This window comes from Phyllobates terribilis, unplaced genomic scaffold (genome assembly GCF_046119375.1).
Source record: "Phyllobates terribilis strain yellow unplaced genomic scaffold, ASM4611937v1 Scaffold_8__6_contigs__length_399053987, whole genome shotgun sequence".
Lineage (NCBI taxonomy): Eukaryota > Metazoa > Chordata > Amphibia > Anura > Dendrobatidae > Phyllobates > Phyllobates terribilis.
This window is the reverse complement of record NW_027362768.1, coordinates 349,983,232-349,999,554: the sequence shown is the minus strand read 5'-3', so window position 1 is coordinate 349,999,554 and position 16,323 is coordinate 349,983,232. Positions and strand designations below refer to the sequence as shown.

The 16,323-nt window shown below is 48.3% G+C and overlaps 2 long non-coding RNA genes across 2 annotated transcripts in view; one reads left to right on the top strand and one right to left on the bottom strand.

The window, feature by feature from the left end:
- The window catches only part of LOC141156557 (uncharacterized), a 71,548-nt gene extending 66,985 nt beyond the window's left edge, over positions 1-4,563 (bottom strand). The window contains exon 1 of the long non-coding RNA XR_012247664.1: positions 4,401-4,563. This is a non-coding gene — a long non-coding RNA (uncharacterized lncRNA). The remainder of the gene's footprint in view (positions 1-4,400) is intronic.
- The window catches only part of LOC141156559 (uncharacterized), an 810,169-nt gene that overhangs the window by 548,931 nt on the left and 244,915 nt on the right, over positions 1-16,323 (top strand). The gene's annotated exons all lie outside the window — the stretch shown is intronic.

The window sequence follows — 16,323 nt, the reverse complement described above, 5'->3', positions numbered from 1 at the left end:
GCACCTGACCCCCTGAGGCTATACCCCACCCGTTGGGGGTTATACCATCACAAGCTGCACCTACACCATCAGCCTCAGCGGACCCTGCTGCAGCGGCAGCCATAGTGACCGCAATACAACGGGTGGCGTAGTCGACATTAAGAACTTAATAACATCTGTAGGACTGCCACATACAACTGAGTTTGACACCCTGGGCACGGACCGGGTCATAGCCACTCGGAAGACTACAACTCCCATCTGATCCGGCTCCGGGTATTCCCCTAAGGAATATGGCCCAGGGGGCGCGTCAACTTTGGCGTAGTCGGCAGGATTACGTGCCCACAACAACCGGGTACTGCGTGCCTGAAGAAAAGTGCAAGTTTACCTCAAAAAGAAGTCTCCTGCCGGTTCCGGAGGGTCCCCGCCATCGGACCCCATCACCAGTCGATTCCCGCCGGTTGTCCGCCATTAACAGCGTTTTCCCGCCATCTGCAGAGTTTCCCGCCACTGGGAAGCGATTCCCGCCATTTCCAAAGGTTTCCCGCCTTGGAAGAGCGGACGCCATTATGGGCGTGCCAGAGGGTGGCAGGAGGCCACCTCCCATCGTGGGCCAGGACCGAAAATGGCGCCAAAAGTGGAAACCGCCCCCACCAACAGAGACTGTGATGCTAGAGGTGTCTGTCAGCGTGAAAGAACAGCCCCTGGAGCTGACAGTCACCAAGTGGCCCCGGGACCGCCCTCGAGGGGGGAGGAGACGAAAGGAGAGAACAAAGATGGGTGCCGCTTGGAGCAGTCTGGAGAGAGCGCACCCGGAGGCAAGAAGCCTGGAGAAGAGTATCGGAGGAGCTTACCCGGAGATGGCGAGAAAGCAGAGCAGCACCGGCCCGTTGGCCAGGAGCCTGCTAGAAACCGAGGAGGGAGAGCAGAGCAGCACCGGCCCGCTGGCCAGGAGCCTGCTGGAGACGACTGTAGGAGAGCAGAGCAGCACCGACCCGTTGGTCAGGAGCCTGCTGGAAACAACGACCCCACTAGGACTAGTGGAGGTCCTAGCACAGCTCCCCCGAGACCGGGAGTGTGCACAGACCGCTCTGGAGGGCCTCGCAAGGAGGATGGCCCGGGTGCAGCGAGAGACGTTAGCAGAATGGAGCCGTGAGATGGCCCAGCAGACCGAGACCTGTCAGCGGAGCACGCCACCCGAGATGAGGAGACAGACCGCCTCTGAGGATGGCGCAGGAGGACTGAAGGCCGGAGACGGCGCCGAGAAGGGAGCCGAACGAGTGGAGGCAGGTAAAGGGGACGTCTATACCCCAAACCGGGAAACCGCGCACCTGCCCCAGCTCCCCGTCGCAGAGCCCGAAGTCTATCCTGCCGTGCCCGTCGCTGCAACATCACCGCCGCAGACTAGGCCTCAAACGGGAGCCGCGACCCCTGTGACGTCACACGCCTCGACCCCGAGCGTGACCAAGCAGGAAGTACCACCAGCCTGGTCGCAAGGCCTAGTACCCCCGGGCGCCGCAATACCAACAGCGCCCCGTACCTCCGCGGAGCCCCCGGCCTGGTCGCAGGGCCAAGTAGCCCAGGGCGCCGCCGTCCTTACGGTGCCCTTCACCTTCCAGATACCCCAGGCCTGGCCGCAAGGCCCGGGCAACCCGGGCGCTAACACCACCGCGCCCATAAGACCAAGAGTGCCGCATCTGGGAGAGGACCTGTACGCCCAGCACACGTGCCCGGATGGGCAGCCATTTATATGGCCACCGGAGTTCCACCATCCCCGACTCCGGAGAGAGAGACCCCTGGATGAACCCCTGATCCCGGCTCCAAAGCCCGTAAAGAGGATCTCGCCCCCGCTAGCAGAAGCGCAGTTTGAGTAGGACCCCACCGGAGAAGACCTCATGGGGTTCACTCAAGAGACTCGGGCAGCTGCAGCGGAGCGTGCTGAGTGCTGCCGCCAACAGCTCGAGGACTTCGAGAGGGAGCGGAGAGAGAGGCGGGTCCGGGAACAACAAGCCCAAATAAAGAGCGCGGAGCAGAAGAGCCGGGCCAGGAGAGACCCCCGTGCAGCGCATAGTCCCCGCACCACCGGGACTGTGATAAAGTTTAACCTGCAGCATGAGTGGGGCTTCATCCGAGACCACCACACCCTAGGCGACGTCTTCGTAACCAGGAGAGACGTTGAGTCCCACCTACCGGAGGGACACAGAGGTCGTGACCTTTACATCGGGGACGAGGTCACCTTCACCCGGCACAAGTGTGCCAAAGGTCCCTACGCCCTCCATGTGCATCGCCTGACGGAGGAAGAGCTGCGGTGTGAGGAGGAAGAACAAGAGGACCCGGACGGGTCTGAAGCCAAAGGTAACCATAAAGCAAGAGCAGGAGGACGCCGTCGTTAAGTACAGCGAAGCAGAAGCTGTATATAGTTGCCCGTCGGGGCACCGTGAACTGAAACTGTTACTGTTGCTAATATAGTCCCCGTTGGGACCAGCAAGTGTGAACTGTTTACCCGTTTAACCCCTAAATCCCACTGACTGAGGACTGAGAGCGGTCATTCCTCCCTAATACCTGGCCGAGGACTGAGAGCGGCCACTACCCCTTGTAAATAGTTGCGCGTCCTAAAGCGCCCCCTACCGGTTTTATAGGAAAGCCACGAGTTCCAAAGACTGTCGCACTTTACCCGGTCACACGTTGCACAGTGACCGGAGGAGGAGCCAGAGGCGACGAGAATGTTTTATAAGAATGTTTTGCTGCTAATGTATGTTATTTTATATGTTTATACGATGTTGTTGATATGAAAAAAATTGTATGTTTTGGTGTTGTTTATGTCTTACAGCCCGAGGACGTGCTGTGATTTACCAGGGGGGAATGTAGCACCCTGAGGATTCGGCTGCTACAGGGGTATTGCACCTCAACCCAGAGGTGTGATATTCCACTCCCGGGTAAGGATGGAGTGTGGACCTGAGCTCGGTAGGCTGCATGCACTACACACATCCCATTTCCGAGGAGCAGACCGACGGTACTCCCACTTAGAAATGTGCAGGTACGACTGAGTCTGTTCCTGGCTGGAGTGGGAGGGGGGTGGAACATCCCAAGTAGTGTAGGGGCAGATAGGGGGAGCAGCCTGGGTAAAGATAGGAGCTCATTGGGTGCTGGTCACCTGAGCTCACACATAGAGGGTGTATATAAGGTGGGCACCATCAAAGAACAGGGTCAGTCTGTCAGAGCAGAGCAGAGGAAGAGGAGCAGAGAAGCCCCAGAGAGAGAGAGGAGAAAGCAAGAGAGACCCAGAGGGGGAAACAGAAGAGAGGACTCTGAGACCCCAAATCCAATCCACGGGTGAAGAGTCGGCATCAGGGTACCGGAACCCAAGCTGGTGGGGGCAAAAACACACCCCAGCCAGAGACCGGAGGCCGTGGGCAGCGTCTGCCACGGCCACCCACCACATCCACCCCGAAGGCATACCACGTGGAGGGTCAGGGAACCCAAGGCCAAGGGTCTCCCAACAGAAGGCCCGAGGGAGCTGGACCTGGGTGGATCACTAGTGGGGACGGCCAGAGAAAGGACAGAAGGAGAGCTCAGGGTCACGCTCCGGACTCGCTTGGGGGTTGGCTGGATCCAGGACCTGGTGGATGCAGCACGGCTCGGGAGGTCACTTGAAGCTGGAGTGACCGGAACATCAGCAGTGAGTAAACACCCTAAACTGCACAACCCGACTCTGTCTTCATTTAACACCTATGCTGCACCACCACAACCCCCATCCTCTGCACCTGACCCCCTGAGGCTATACCCCACCCGTTGGGGGTTATACCATCACAAGCTGCACCTACACCATCAGCCTCAGCGGACCCTGCTGCAGCGGCGGCCATAGTGACCGCAATACAACGGGTGGCGTAGTCGACATTAAGAACTTAATAACATCTGTAGGACTGCCACATACAACTGAGCTTGACACCCTGGGCACGGACCGGGTCATAGCCACTCGGAAGACTACAACTCCCATCTGATCCGGCTCCGGGTATTCCCCTAAGGAATATGGCCCAGGGGGCGCGTCACACACACTGTACACACAGGCATATACACACACTGTACACACGCAGGCATATACACACACAGGCATATACACACACTGTACACACAGGCATATACACACACTGTACACACACAAGCATATACACACACTGTACACACACAGGCATATACACACACATGCAGGCATATACACACACTGTACACACACAGGCATATACACACACTGTACACACACACTGTACACACACAGGCATATACACACACTGTACACACAGGCATATACACACACTGTACACACGCAGGCATATACACACACAGGCATATACACACACTGTACACACACACATGCAGGCAGCATATACATAAAAATCCATACAAACACACAAATATTACAGTACCTTGGCTTGTCTCCAGCCCATACAGTGTACAGACGCGCCCCTAATGCGGGAGACTGCAGTGCAGGGCGCGCTGTGACGTCACTTTTAGCAGACGTACGGCCCTGTCTGCTGAATGTGACGCTGCAGCGCAGCCCCTGCCCTGCTCTCCTGCTCCCAGGCCCCTCCCGCTACTGTACTGGGCATCGCGTCGGTGAAAGTGCTTGCGTGCGCCCTCGACCACTTTTTTTTTTTTTTTTATTCTCCTGTTCCCTCTGCAAGGGGCCCGGGGCCCACCGGGAAATTTCCCGGCGTCCCGCCAGGCCAGACCGAGCCTGACTACAATGATAAATAAGTGCTACAGCTCATAAGTCTAATAGATGAGATACAAGGGCGGCAGTAGAAGCATTTACCTCACTGCCCACTAATGAATGAAACCAAATATTGCTGAATAAGGCTCATTTGGATATGAAAAGATATCTATTGTGATCCAAATAGTTTTCTATCTATAGAGACTGGAGAGACGGCTGAACACCGGGATGACCAGTGTAGTTGTACATAGAAGCAGTTTTCTCTTGCTACGTATAGCATAATCCCTTTTATCCAATTTCCTGATAAATAAGCCCTCATAATAAAGTGAATAGTGTATACCGAGTAGGATTATATTGAGGACTCACTATTGGTGGTGATTTATTCTGAAGAATAATATATTAGACAAATAAGCCCTCGATACACAACTGCCATAACAGAAGCACAAGCACTTTAATAGTTATGGCTCATATAACCCAGCGCTGAATTATCAGAAACATCCAGTACTGTGTGATTTTAAGTGTGTGTTATATTTTCCGTTATTACAGTTATATGAAAAAGTTTGGGCACCCTTATTAATCTTAAGCTTAATGTTTTATAAAAATTGGTGTTTTTGCAACAGCTATTTCAGTTTGATATATGTAATAACTGTTGGATACAGAAATGTTTCTGCCTTGAAATGAGGTTTATTGTACTAACAGAAAATGTGCAATCTGCATTCAAACAAAATTTGACAGGTGCATAAGTGTGGGCACCCTTATCATTTTCTTGTTTTAAATACTCCTACCTACTTTTTACTGACTTACTAAAGCACTTTTTTTGGTTTTGTAACCTCATTGAGCTTTGAACTTCATAGCCAGGTGTATGCAATCATGAGAAAAGCTACTTAAAGTGGCCACTTGCAAGTTGTTCTCCTGTTTGAATCTCCTCTGAAGAGTGGCATCATGGGCTCCTCAAAACAACTGTCAAATGATCTGAAAACAAAGATTATTCAACATAGTTGTTCAGGGGATGGATAGAAAAAGCTGTCTCAGAGATTTAACCTGTCAGTTTCCACTGTGAGGAACATAGTAAGGAAATGGAAGAACACAGGGACAGTTCTTGTTAAGGCCAGAAGTGGCAGGCCAAGAAAAACATCAGAAAGGCAGAGAAGAAGAATGGTGAGATCAGTCAAAGACAATCCTCAGACCACCTCCAGAGAGCTGCAGCATCAACTTGCTGCAGATGGTGTCACTGTGCATCGGTCAACTATACAACGCACTTTGCACAAGGAGAAGCTGTATGGGAGAGTGATGCAAAAGAAGCCGTTTCTGCAAGCACGCCACAAACAGAGTCGGCTGAGGTATGCAAAAGCACATTTGGAGAAGCCAATTTCTTTTTGGAAGAAGGTACTGTGGACTGATGAAACCAAGATTGAGTTGTTTGGTCATACAAAAAGGTGATATGCATGGCGGCAAAAAAACACAGCATTCCAAGAAAAACACTTGCTACCCACAGTAAAATTTGGTGGAGGTTCCATCATGCTTTGGGGCTGTGTGGCCAATGCCGGCACCGGGAATCTTGTTAAAGTTGAGGGACGCATGGATTCCACTCAGTATCATCAGATTCTTGACAATAATGTTCAAGAATCAGTGACAAAGTTGAAGTTACGCAGGGGATGGATCTTTCAGCAAGACAATGATCCAAAACTCCGCTCCAAATCTATTCAGGCATTCATGCAGAGGAACAATTACAATGTTCTGGAATGGCCATCCCAGTCCCCAGACCTGAATATCATTGAACATCTGTGGGATCATTTGAAGAGGGCTGTCCATGCTCGGCGACCATCAAACTTAACTGAACTGGAATTGTTTTGTAAAGAGGAATGGTCAAAAATACCTTCATCCAGGATCCAGGAAATCATTAAAAGCTACAGGAAGCGACTAGAGGCTGTTATTTTTGCAAAAGGAGGATCTACTAAATATTAATGTCATTTTTCTGGTGAGGTGCCCATACTTATGCACCTGTCAAATTTTGTTTGAATGCAGATTGCACATTTCCTGTTAGTACAATAAACCTCATTTCACGGCAGAAGCATTACTGTGTCCAACAGTTATTACATATATCAAACTGAAATAGCTGTTGCAAAAACACCAATTTTTATAAAACATTAAGCTTAAGATTAATAGGGGTGCCCAAACTTTTTCATATAACTGTATATCTAATAATCAAAATAAAAGTTATGTTTTATATTTCGGTCTTTATTAAGGGATCTCTATTTGCCTTTGGCAATTTGTGTGTACATGAAGTAAACCCTAAGCCGACCTTTGAACAGAGTTTTTGTGTGTCTGATCCACACAATGTTACTCCACATTATGAGCTAAAGAGGAGTTAAAAATAAGCAATTGCTGCCTATTTGCTTCTGTGCTGATCTGACACATGGGCCCATCAGGTAAAGTGATGGAAGGAAGTTTTCTCTCCTCATGTTGAAAAATGACATTTTCTGCCACCTATTGATGAGAGAAAAAAAGTGATGAAGGTTCACAAACTTCTAACATTAGTCAGTGAAAAACATACAGAACAAGGATGCAAATGTATCTTTTTTTTGACAATCCAATCATTTGAATGGGCCAGTTTTATCTGCAAATCAGATTACAATCAAACATGTCTCAAATTTCTTTTGTGAACCATCAGCATCAGAAAAGGTCCATAGACTATAATTATTACGTTTTTATAAGCAAAGAAAAGGAACACAATGCAAACTCTAAAATCAGACATTTAAATGGATGAGTTTGGTGGGCAAACAGGGTCTGACTGGAGCACCGGGACACTGGACGATTATCCAGTGGGCCAGGGTCCTTGGCAGGACCCTGAGCAGGACGTAGAGGGGGCCCACTGGTTTCAACTGAATGTGCGTCCGAGGACATTTCATTAATGATCAGTATTGTAATATTCGGTCACTATGTTGTAATATCTGGTCCAGTCATGGTGTGGTATTTATCCCTGTATGTGTTATTATTTGGTCACTATGTGGTGTGGACATGGTGTGGTGGTATTTCTCCCTTGTATGTGGAATTATTTGGTCACTATATGTTTGTAATATCTGGTCTGGTCATGGTGTGGCGATATTTCTCCCTTTTACAGTATGTGGTATTGTTCGGTCACTATGTGGTGATCATATGTGGTCTGCTCACGGTGTGACGGTAGTTCTCCCTTCTATGTGGAATAATTTGGTCGCTATATGCTGGTAAAATCTGGTCTGGTCATGGTGTGGCGATATTTGTCCCTTATACAATATGTGGTATTATTCGGTCACTATGTGGTGGTAATATGTGGTCTGGTCACGGTGTGGCTGTATTTCTCCCTTCTACGTGGGATTATTCGGTCGCTTTATGCTGGTAATATGTGGTCTGGTCACAGTGTCGCGTTAGTTCTCCCTTGAATGTGGTATTATTGGTCTTGAAAAAGTGGATTGTGTTGTGTATAGCAGTCAATTGTTCTCTCAGATATTAATTAGGAGAATAATCTTTATTTAGATTTGTGATTAAATACTTGGAACAAGATGCACTTACATCAAATCTACTGTGAAAACAAGTAATCACCTCTCCAAAGGATAAGTGATAAGGTATTGATTGGTGGGGGTCTGACTGCTGGGACCCGCACCGATTGGTAGAATGTGGAGCTTTTATCCCCACTAGACTGGAGCAGCATGTGCGACTTCAGCACTGATCCATTCATTCCCTCAATGGCTGCGAGCGCTGCTCTTGTTTTTTTCTGGAAGCCCCAAAGAGAATGAATGGATCTGCGGTCAGACATCCCACCTGCCGCTGCATTTTAAAATGGGGATAAAAGTGTCCTGTCAGGGATAAAACTTCCCAATTCTGATCAGTGCGGTTTCCAATGGTCGGACCCAAACGATCATTAAGTTATCACCAATCCTGAGGAGCCCATGGATCGGTGATAACTTGTTTTCACCAAAGAAGCCCTTTAATGCAAACTACCGTAATTGTACATCCCAGTTGTGCTGTGCGCACAGTAGATGTGCAGGAGCCGCCTGTGTTTTACAGTCGAGGTTCCACTATAACGGGGATAAAGGCTAACAGGTATCTGCATCTAGCTGTAGGGTGGGCCCCAGTCTCCCCAGTCCGACGCTGATTGTAGTGCTTTTCAATTGTCATACAATAGGGCTTCTTGTAGCATGCATTCTTACCTGTAGCAGCTAATCAAAACCATAAAATGTACTGATTTTTATCAATTGTATATAAAGCGGAAATCATACTGCTCCTGTTATTCAGCCCTTGTATTTTGATCAACAGTTACTAATACAATATGATGTACCACACGGCCCGGCACCTAGAATGACATCCCCACAAAGCCTCACTACACAGTATTATGTCCACACAGAACGATATGCTCACACAGCCCCCTCACACAGTATTGTCCCCACAAAGTTCCCTTAAACAGTATTCTGCACCCTGTGACAGAGTCACTGGTGTTATATGCAAGAGGAGGTATGTGTCACTCCAGCTGCTAGCTTGTGAGAACTGAAACCTACAAACTTTCCTCCAGCATGTTATATGTTGCGGTTAATTCCTAAAGGGTGTGGTTTTATGTGAATGGCAAAGAGGGTGGGAGGTCATTCACCCTATGTCCCCTCAGGGTGTAGCTGAGCAAGCTTAAATGCTCAGTCACTGTTTTTTTTCTGTAGTGTGTGGTCTGGAGAGTGAATTTTCCAGGCTGTGTTTGCCAGAGAGCAACACCGAAGGACTGGTGTTTGGGGCACTTCACTGTGCTGCTTTGAGTGGGCAAAGCCTCGCTAATGGACTCTGCTATACTTTATCTTTTGTTTTCCCGTTAACCCAGAGAGGGCCTGTTTATTTTTGTGGAACGCTGCTGGAGTTTATGCCATACAATAAACCAGCAGGAAGTTAACCCGAACCGTGTGTCCTGTGTCTGCCTCTGGAAAGCCTAGCAAGTCGCTTTACCACAATTGGTGGAGAATACGGGCAAGATTCTAGGAACACTTGTACCTGCCATAGAGAACGGTGGATGTCCTGGGTGAAGGCCGTCAGCCAGCCACAGATGTCCGGAAACATGGAGGAGCTTATTAAGCATTTAGTCCAGAGCCAAGCGCAGCAACACCAGCAGCACCTACAGCAATTACAGCAGCATCGGGAGCTACAGCAGCAACAAGCTCAACAGGAGACGACCAAACTTGCTGCAACAGTTGTAGCCAAAGGCGCAGCAGCAGCACCAGCGGGAGCAGCAAAAGAAGATACAGTTTCTGGCGGATGCCATCCAGGGTAGAGCAACCGCACCACCCCCTGGGCCGACTGATGACTCACACGTCAGGAAGGCGGTAAGATGGGCCATGCAGAAGATGACCCCTGGGATGATGTAGAAGCCTTTCTGACAGTCTTTGAGAGGGTGGCTGATCGGGATTGACTTCCACCAGAACAGTGGGCAGAGGTTCTGGCACCATATTTGTCTGAGACATGGTTATGACTAAGGATATTTTTTTCGAAACGCGTAATCCCTTGGATCCACAATTTTAACAGCATGATTTTAAAGGAATTCTAATAAACATGAAGTTTTAATACACATTCAGATTCTCATTTGGATGTTTGTTGCTGGATCCCTGTTTTTTGTTGTTGGACTCTGGGAGTCTGGTGACCTTAATCAGAGCTACCCTTCCCCACCAGTTGGTCCCTACCAAATCTGTGGGCGTTCGGTAAATCTATGAGGATGCCAAGCACTACCCCGTGGCCACAGTGACAGTGGGAAAAGAGTGTGGTGCCCATTCCCACGAGGTCGGGGTGGTAAAGGACCTGATATATCCCGTATTACTAGGATGTGATTTTTCTTCGTTTTGGGACTTGTGGGGAAAGGGAACCGGACTATGTAGCATGGGCCAAAGCTTGGTCCCTAGGTAAGAGCCCCCGATGAAGTCTCAAGTGGATGAGTTCCCACTGTGCATCCTTGCTGGCAATGAGGGTGAGATGGTGACCGACGAGGCCGAGCTTCCTGAATTAGATGTGTCCAGAGAGAACTTTGGGACTGCTCAAGTTCGGGACCTGACCTTAAAGGGGGCGTTTGACCAGGTTACTGTATGTAATGGGGTTGCTCAAGAGCCGGGGGCCGACACCAGGTTCCCCCACTTTGCAGTTCAGGGGGAGTTGTTCTATCGGGTGGCCAAACTAAGGGGCGGTGAGATAGTGGAACAGCTGTTAGTGCCGGGGCCCTACCGACGGAGGGTATTAGATATGACCCATTCACATGTTCTGGGGGGACGCCTAGGGGTCGAGAAAACTCAGGAGAGGATGTTGAGAAGGTTTTATTGGCCAGGGTGTTACCGAGAAATTATAAACTATTGTAGGTCCTGCCCCACCTGCGAGTTAACCACTCCGTCTTCCCACTTCCGTAGCCCACTAATCCCACTACCTGTGATAGAGGTCCCCTTTGAGAGGATTGCAATGGACCTAGTGGGGCCCTTAGTCAAATCAGTCCGGGGCCACCAATACATTCTGGTGGTCATGGACTATGTGACCTGGTATCCAGAAGCGGTACCGCTAAGGAACTCATTGACTAAGTACATAGCCAGAGAACTTGTCAATATATTCACCAGGACCGGTCTGCCGAAGGAAATACTAACCGATCAAGGGACCCTATTCATGAGCAAGGTAATGAAGGAGCTGTGTAAGGTCCTACAGATTAACCAGTCCATTAGACTCAGGATGATAACCAGACGAAAATGACAAATGAACTCCCAACCAGTCACAAAAAGCACGCCAAAAGCGAGCCACAAACTGAGGTCCTCTATCACAAACAATATCCGTGGGAACGCCATGGAGCTTGACAATCTCCTTAACAAACGCCTTAGCGAGTGTCTTGGCGCAGGGCAACTTAATGAATGGAACCAAATGACACATCTTACTAAAACGGTCTACGACCACCCAGATGACAGTAAAACCCTCAGACACAGGAAGATCAGTAATAAAATCCATAGAGAGATGCGTCCAAGGCGCACTAGGAACCTCCAGAGGGCAAAGCAACCCCGCAGCAGGAGTATGTGAAGCCTTTGACCTGGCACACACAGTACACTGACGCACCCACTTGATGACTTCCTTCTGCCATCCAGGCCACCAAAAACTGCGACTGATAAGTCTCTTGGTCTCCGAAACTCCTGGATGACCTGCCAACCGAGACTCATGACACTCCACAAACAAATCTTTCCTAAAGGCTCTAGGCACGAACAACCTCCCATGGGGAGTGTTAGATGGAGCATCATCTTGAGCATTCAGAATCCCATTCTCCAAATCAGAGTCCAATGCCGCCACCACAACTCCTTTCTGCAAAATGCTCTCCTGCTCCTCGGCACCGACCGTAGGAGAGAAGTTGCGAGATAAAGCATCGGCTTTAACATTCTTAGTACCAGGGATATAGGTAACAGAAAAATGAAACCGAAAAAAAAAAAGTGCCCACCTAGCTTGACAGGCATTCAAGCGCTTGGCAGCATCCAGATAGATCAAATTCTTATGATCTGTGAAAACCTGAATAGGAAATCTAGCGCCTTCCAAAAAATGATGCCAGTGTTCAAACGCAAGTTTGATAGCCAGAAACTCCCGATTTCCAACATCATAATTCAGTTCGGTTTCCGAATTTTTTTTCGAAAAGAAGGCACAAGGATGTACTCCATCCACCCTTGTTCTCCTGAGACAAAACTGCTCCGACCCCCACTGATGAAGCATCGACTTCGACCAAAAAAGGTTTGGTCTCATCAGGCTGTATAAGGATAGGGGCAGAACTGAACCTCTCTTTGAGATACTCAAACGCTTCAATGGCTTCAGTAGTCCACTGGGTCGTATTCGCACCTTTCCTGGTGAGATCGGTTAGAGGTTTAACAATTACAGAAAAATTCTTAATGAATTTCCTGTAATAATTGGCAAAACCCAAAAACCTTTGTATAGATTTCAAACCAATAGGCCTAGGCCATTCCTGCACAGCCTGAACCTTCACAGGGTCCATCTCAAAGCCCTCGCTGGAGACAATGTAGCCCAAAAAACTAATTTTCTGCACAGGGAACTCACATTTCTCCAGCTTAGCAAAAAGTGAATTATCACTCAATAACTGCAAAACTTTATGTACACTCTGCCAATGGGACTAAATCAAAATGTCATCCAAATAAACAACCACATTCTTACCAATCAAAGATCTTAGGATGTCGTTAATAAGATTCTGAAAAAATGCAGGTGCATTGGTAAGACCAAAAGGCATAACCAGATTCTCAAAATGACCTACCGGAGTGTTAAAAGCAGTTTTCCATTCATCACCCTCCTTCACATGTAACAAATTGTATGCCCCTCGGAGATCAATTTTTGAGAACCACTTGGCCCCCACTAACTGGTTAAACAAATCAGGAATTAACGGCAATGGGTAGGAATTGCATATGGTACTCTTATTAATTTCACGAAAATCCAGACATAGACGCAAACCGCCGTCCTTTTTTTTAACAAAGAAGAATCCGACTGCCACAGGCGACTTAGAAGGTCTAATGTGACCAGCAGCCGGCTAGTCTGTATGTACTCCTCCAATGCCTTTCTTTCAGGGATAGTCTGATTAAACAAGCGACTTTTGGGAAGAGTAGCACCTGGAACAAACTCAATGGTGCAATCATAATCCCTATGAGGAGGTAAAACTTGCGACTCCTCCTCCGAAAAAACCCTACAAAAATCTTGAATAGGTACAGGTAATTCCCCTTTTTCCACAGCCGCAATGCGACCATTACAACATTTATCATAGCACTTCGGACTCCAAGACTTAATCTTGGAGTCCGAAGTTATGATCTGCAACATAAACTAAGGAAAGAATGGGAAAAGCTGTCCCTACAGTAAGACTAAGCTGAATCCCTACAATGTAGCGGGCAGCCTGTTCCTTGTGAACAGACCCGCCTTCATCCTCGGCTAGTCTGAACGGAGACATATAGAATAAAGGGAGGGGTCCCTAAAAGAACTAAGGACTGGGACAAAAATGGGACACCTCCTAACAGAAGTTGTTGCAGAGCAAAAAGACAAACTGACAAAAAGTACTAGAGGCCCCAGAGGACCAAGCAAACTAGACAGATAGGCACCGAAGCACCTGGCTAGAGAGACAGGCAAAAAACACTGAAGTCCAGCAAAGCCAGAAGGGCGGAGCTGGAATATATAGGCAGCTGGTCACGTGACCGCAAAACACAAGATAGCAAAAACTAACAGGAGGGTTCTAACAATTGCAGCTGTTGCCTATTTGAAGGTTATAGACTCTAACAATGAAGCCCATGTTGGATTTCTATTTGGAAAGGCTAAACTGGCTCCTAAACCTGAACACACCATACCCAGACTTGAGCTCTGTGGAGCTGTACTAGCCATCGAGATTGCAGACTTCATACAGAATGAACTAGCTATTCAGGTGGATGACACAAGATTCTACACAGACAGCAAGGTTGTTCTGGGCTACATATACAACCAGACAAAACGCTTCTATGTCTATGTCAGTAACCGCGTTGAAAGGATCAGGAAATCCTCTAAACCTGAGCAATGGAAGTATGTTCCATCACATCTTAACCCTGCTGACATTGCTACTAGGCCAGTGTCTGTTGGTGCCCTCGCAAACTCTTCTTGGTTAAAAGGACCGGGGTTCCTTTGCGGCCAGTGTGAAGAGACTGCTGTTGAAGGCAGCTTCAGTCTTCAGGATCCGGACGTTGACCCAGAGATCCGTCCTGATGTCAGCACCCCCATTACCAAAGAGAAGGTTGGCTTGGGCTGACAGCAATTTGAACACTTCTCCAGATGGACAAGGTTTGTTTGCGCCAACACATCTGGAACTTGAACTTGGAACTTTCAAGAAACTTTTGGACTGCTAAAAACACTCATCTGATTGCAACCAGGAACTGTAACCACTGGATTACAATTGGGTTGGAGACAGTTTGACCTAGTGCGGCTTCTCCAATCTGAAGATGGGCATCCTTTGGATTGCTTCAGGAACTGTTATAGACATTCGTCTACCTTGTTTGTTATATGTTATTGTTGCATTGCATGCATTGTTTGTCTTTCAGGTTGAGGTATCCCTCAGTACTTCAGGAAAACACCCCCACCTCAAGACTGTTAATATAGTGAAATCCAGGGATTTCAGACGGGGAGTGTGCTGTCCAGCTTTTTATTTGAAAATACTTTCAGACATTTGGGGCATTACCTAATGTTACATGATTATTGTATTGTTGTACTTTGCTGCCATCTACTGGCCGTAGTTATAATACTGTATGTTATAACATATATTATTCTTGTGTTTTACCCACAAACCCCTTCGGTCTGTAACTCCTCCTATCTCCTGCTCAGCACTTCCTTCTTCTTCTTCACATCCATCTTGACTACTCATGCTGCAGGACTGGAGAAAGGATTCTCTTGTTACCACTTTACCTGGCGCTTCTAATACCTACAATTCCTACCCTTTCCTCATCCTTCACTTTCCCTCATCTCACCTCATCAAGAACTGTAAATAAATCTGTTGAATTCATCACTGCATCATCATTCCGGATTACCACGTGCAGTTCATGAGGAACAGGAGCGCAGGTCAGTGAGTTAGTAGAGAAGTAACCTGGCACTCAGAAGACTCATGGGTTCTTTTATAGTTTTCAATAAAGTAGTGCAGAAAAATAAACAACAGACGTTTCGGTCACATTAGACCTTCATCGGTGTACTACAAAAATAAAAATGGCAGTAAGTATCATATAGACATGTATAAATAATACAGATGTGACCAAACATGATCAAATCAAACCAATTAGTCATGAAAAAGTGCTTAAAGGGAGTACAACATGGGAAAAATAGGACGGGAAGGGGAGGAGGATTAGGAGAGGGAATGGTGGCAGATCCTGAAATCTTATAAAAAGGAACCTACCAGTTAGCAGAAGTGGGTATGTGACACCCCAGGGATCTGGTTGCCACAGTGATAGAGATGTTATGTCTGAGAGCAGGTGGGAGGTCCTTTGGTCAGGGATCCTGTGCATACCTCCTGCCCAGTCTTGGGAGGGGAAGAACTTCCCCTATATAAACCCGGGGCTGAAGCAGGGTGAGGAGTCAAGGAGAGTAGAGACAAGAAACAGTCATAGGAAGAAACAGCAGGAGCTCAGTGGGAGCAATACTACTACGAGTCAGGGGCTGGCAGCTGCAGAGCTCGCCCTGACTGAGAAGCTTTCTTACCGGACCCGGCGTCCGAGGCTGTGGGGACTAACTCTTACCCAGCAGCAGAAGCCGACCGGCAGGGGATTTCAGGTCCTCAGGCCCAGAAACCCGAAGGCATGGTCACACGTGTGGGACCAGCACCGCCATCGTGGAGCGGAAGCCAATAGAAGGCCCCGAGTCACCGGCCATACGGGTGAGCACCACACGGTACACTCAGGGACGTGGGCTACTTATATCCGCTTCTAGCAAGGTAGCCAGAAGAGTACAGTCAGTTTGGGAGGCCTACAACTCCGCCTGGCCAGGGGAGATCCCATCTGCTCAAGGACTGACCAGGCCCCGTTCGCTAGCAAGTACTCCGGGAGGGTCTATCGTTGTTACCAGTAAAGACCCTGAATTACACCGCACCGTCTCTGAGTGGTTCCTGCTACCCCCATCTTCCACGT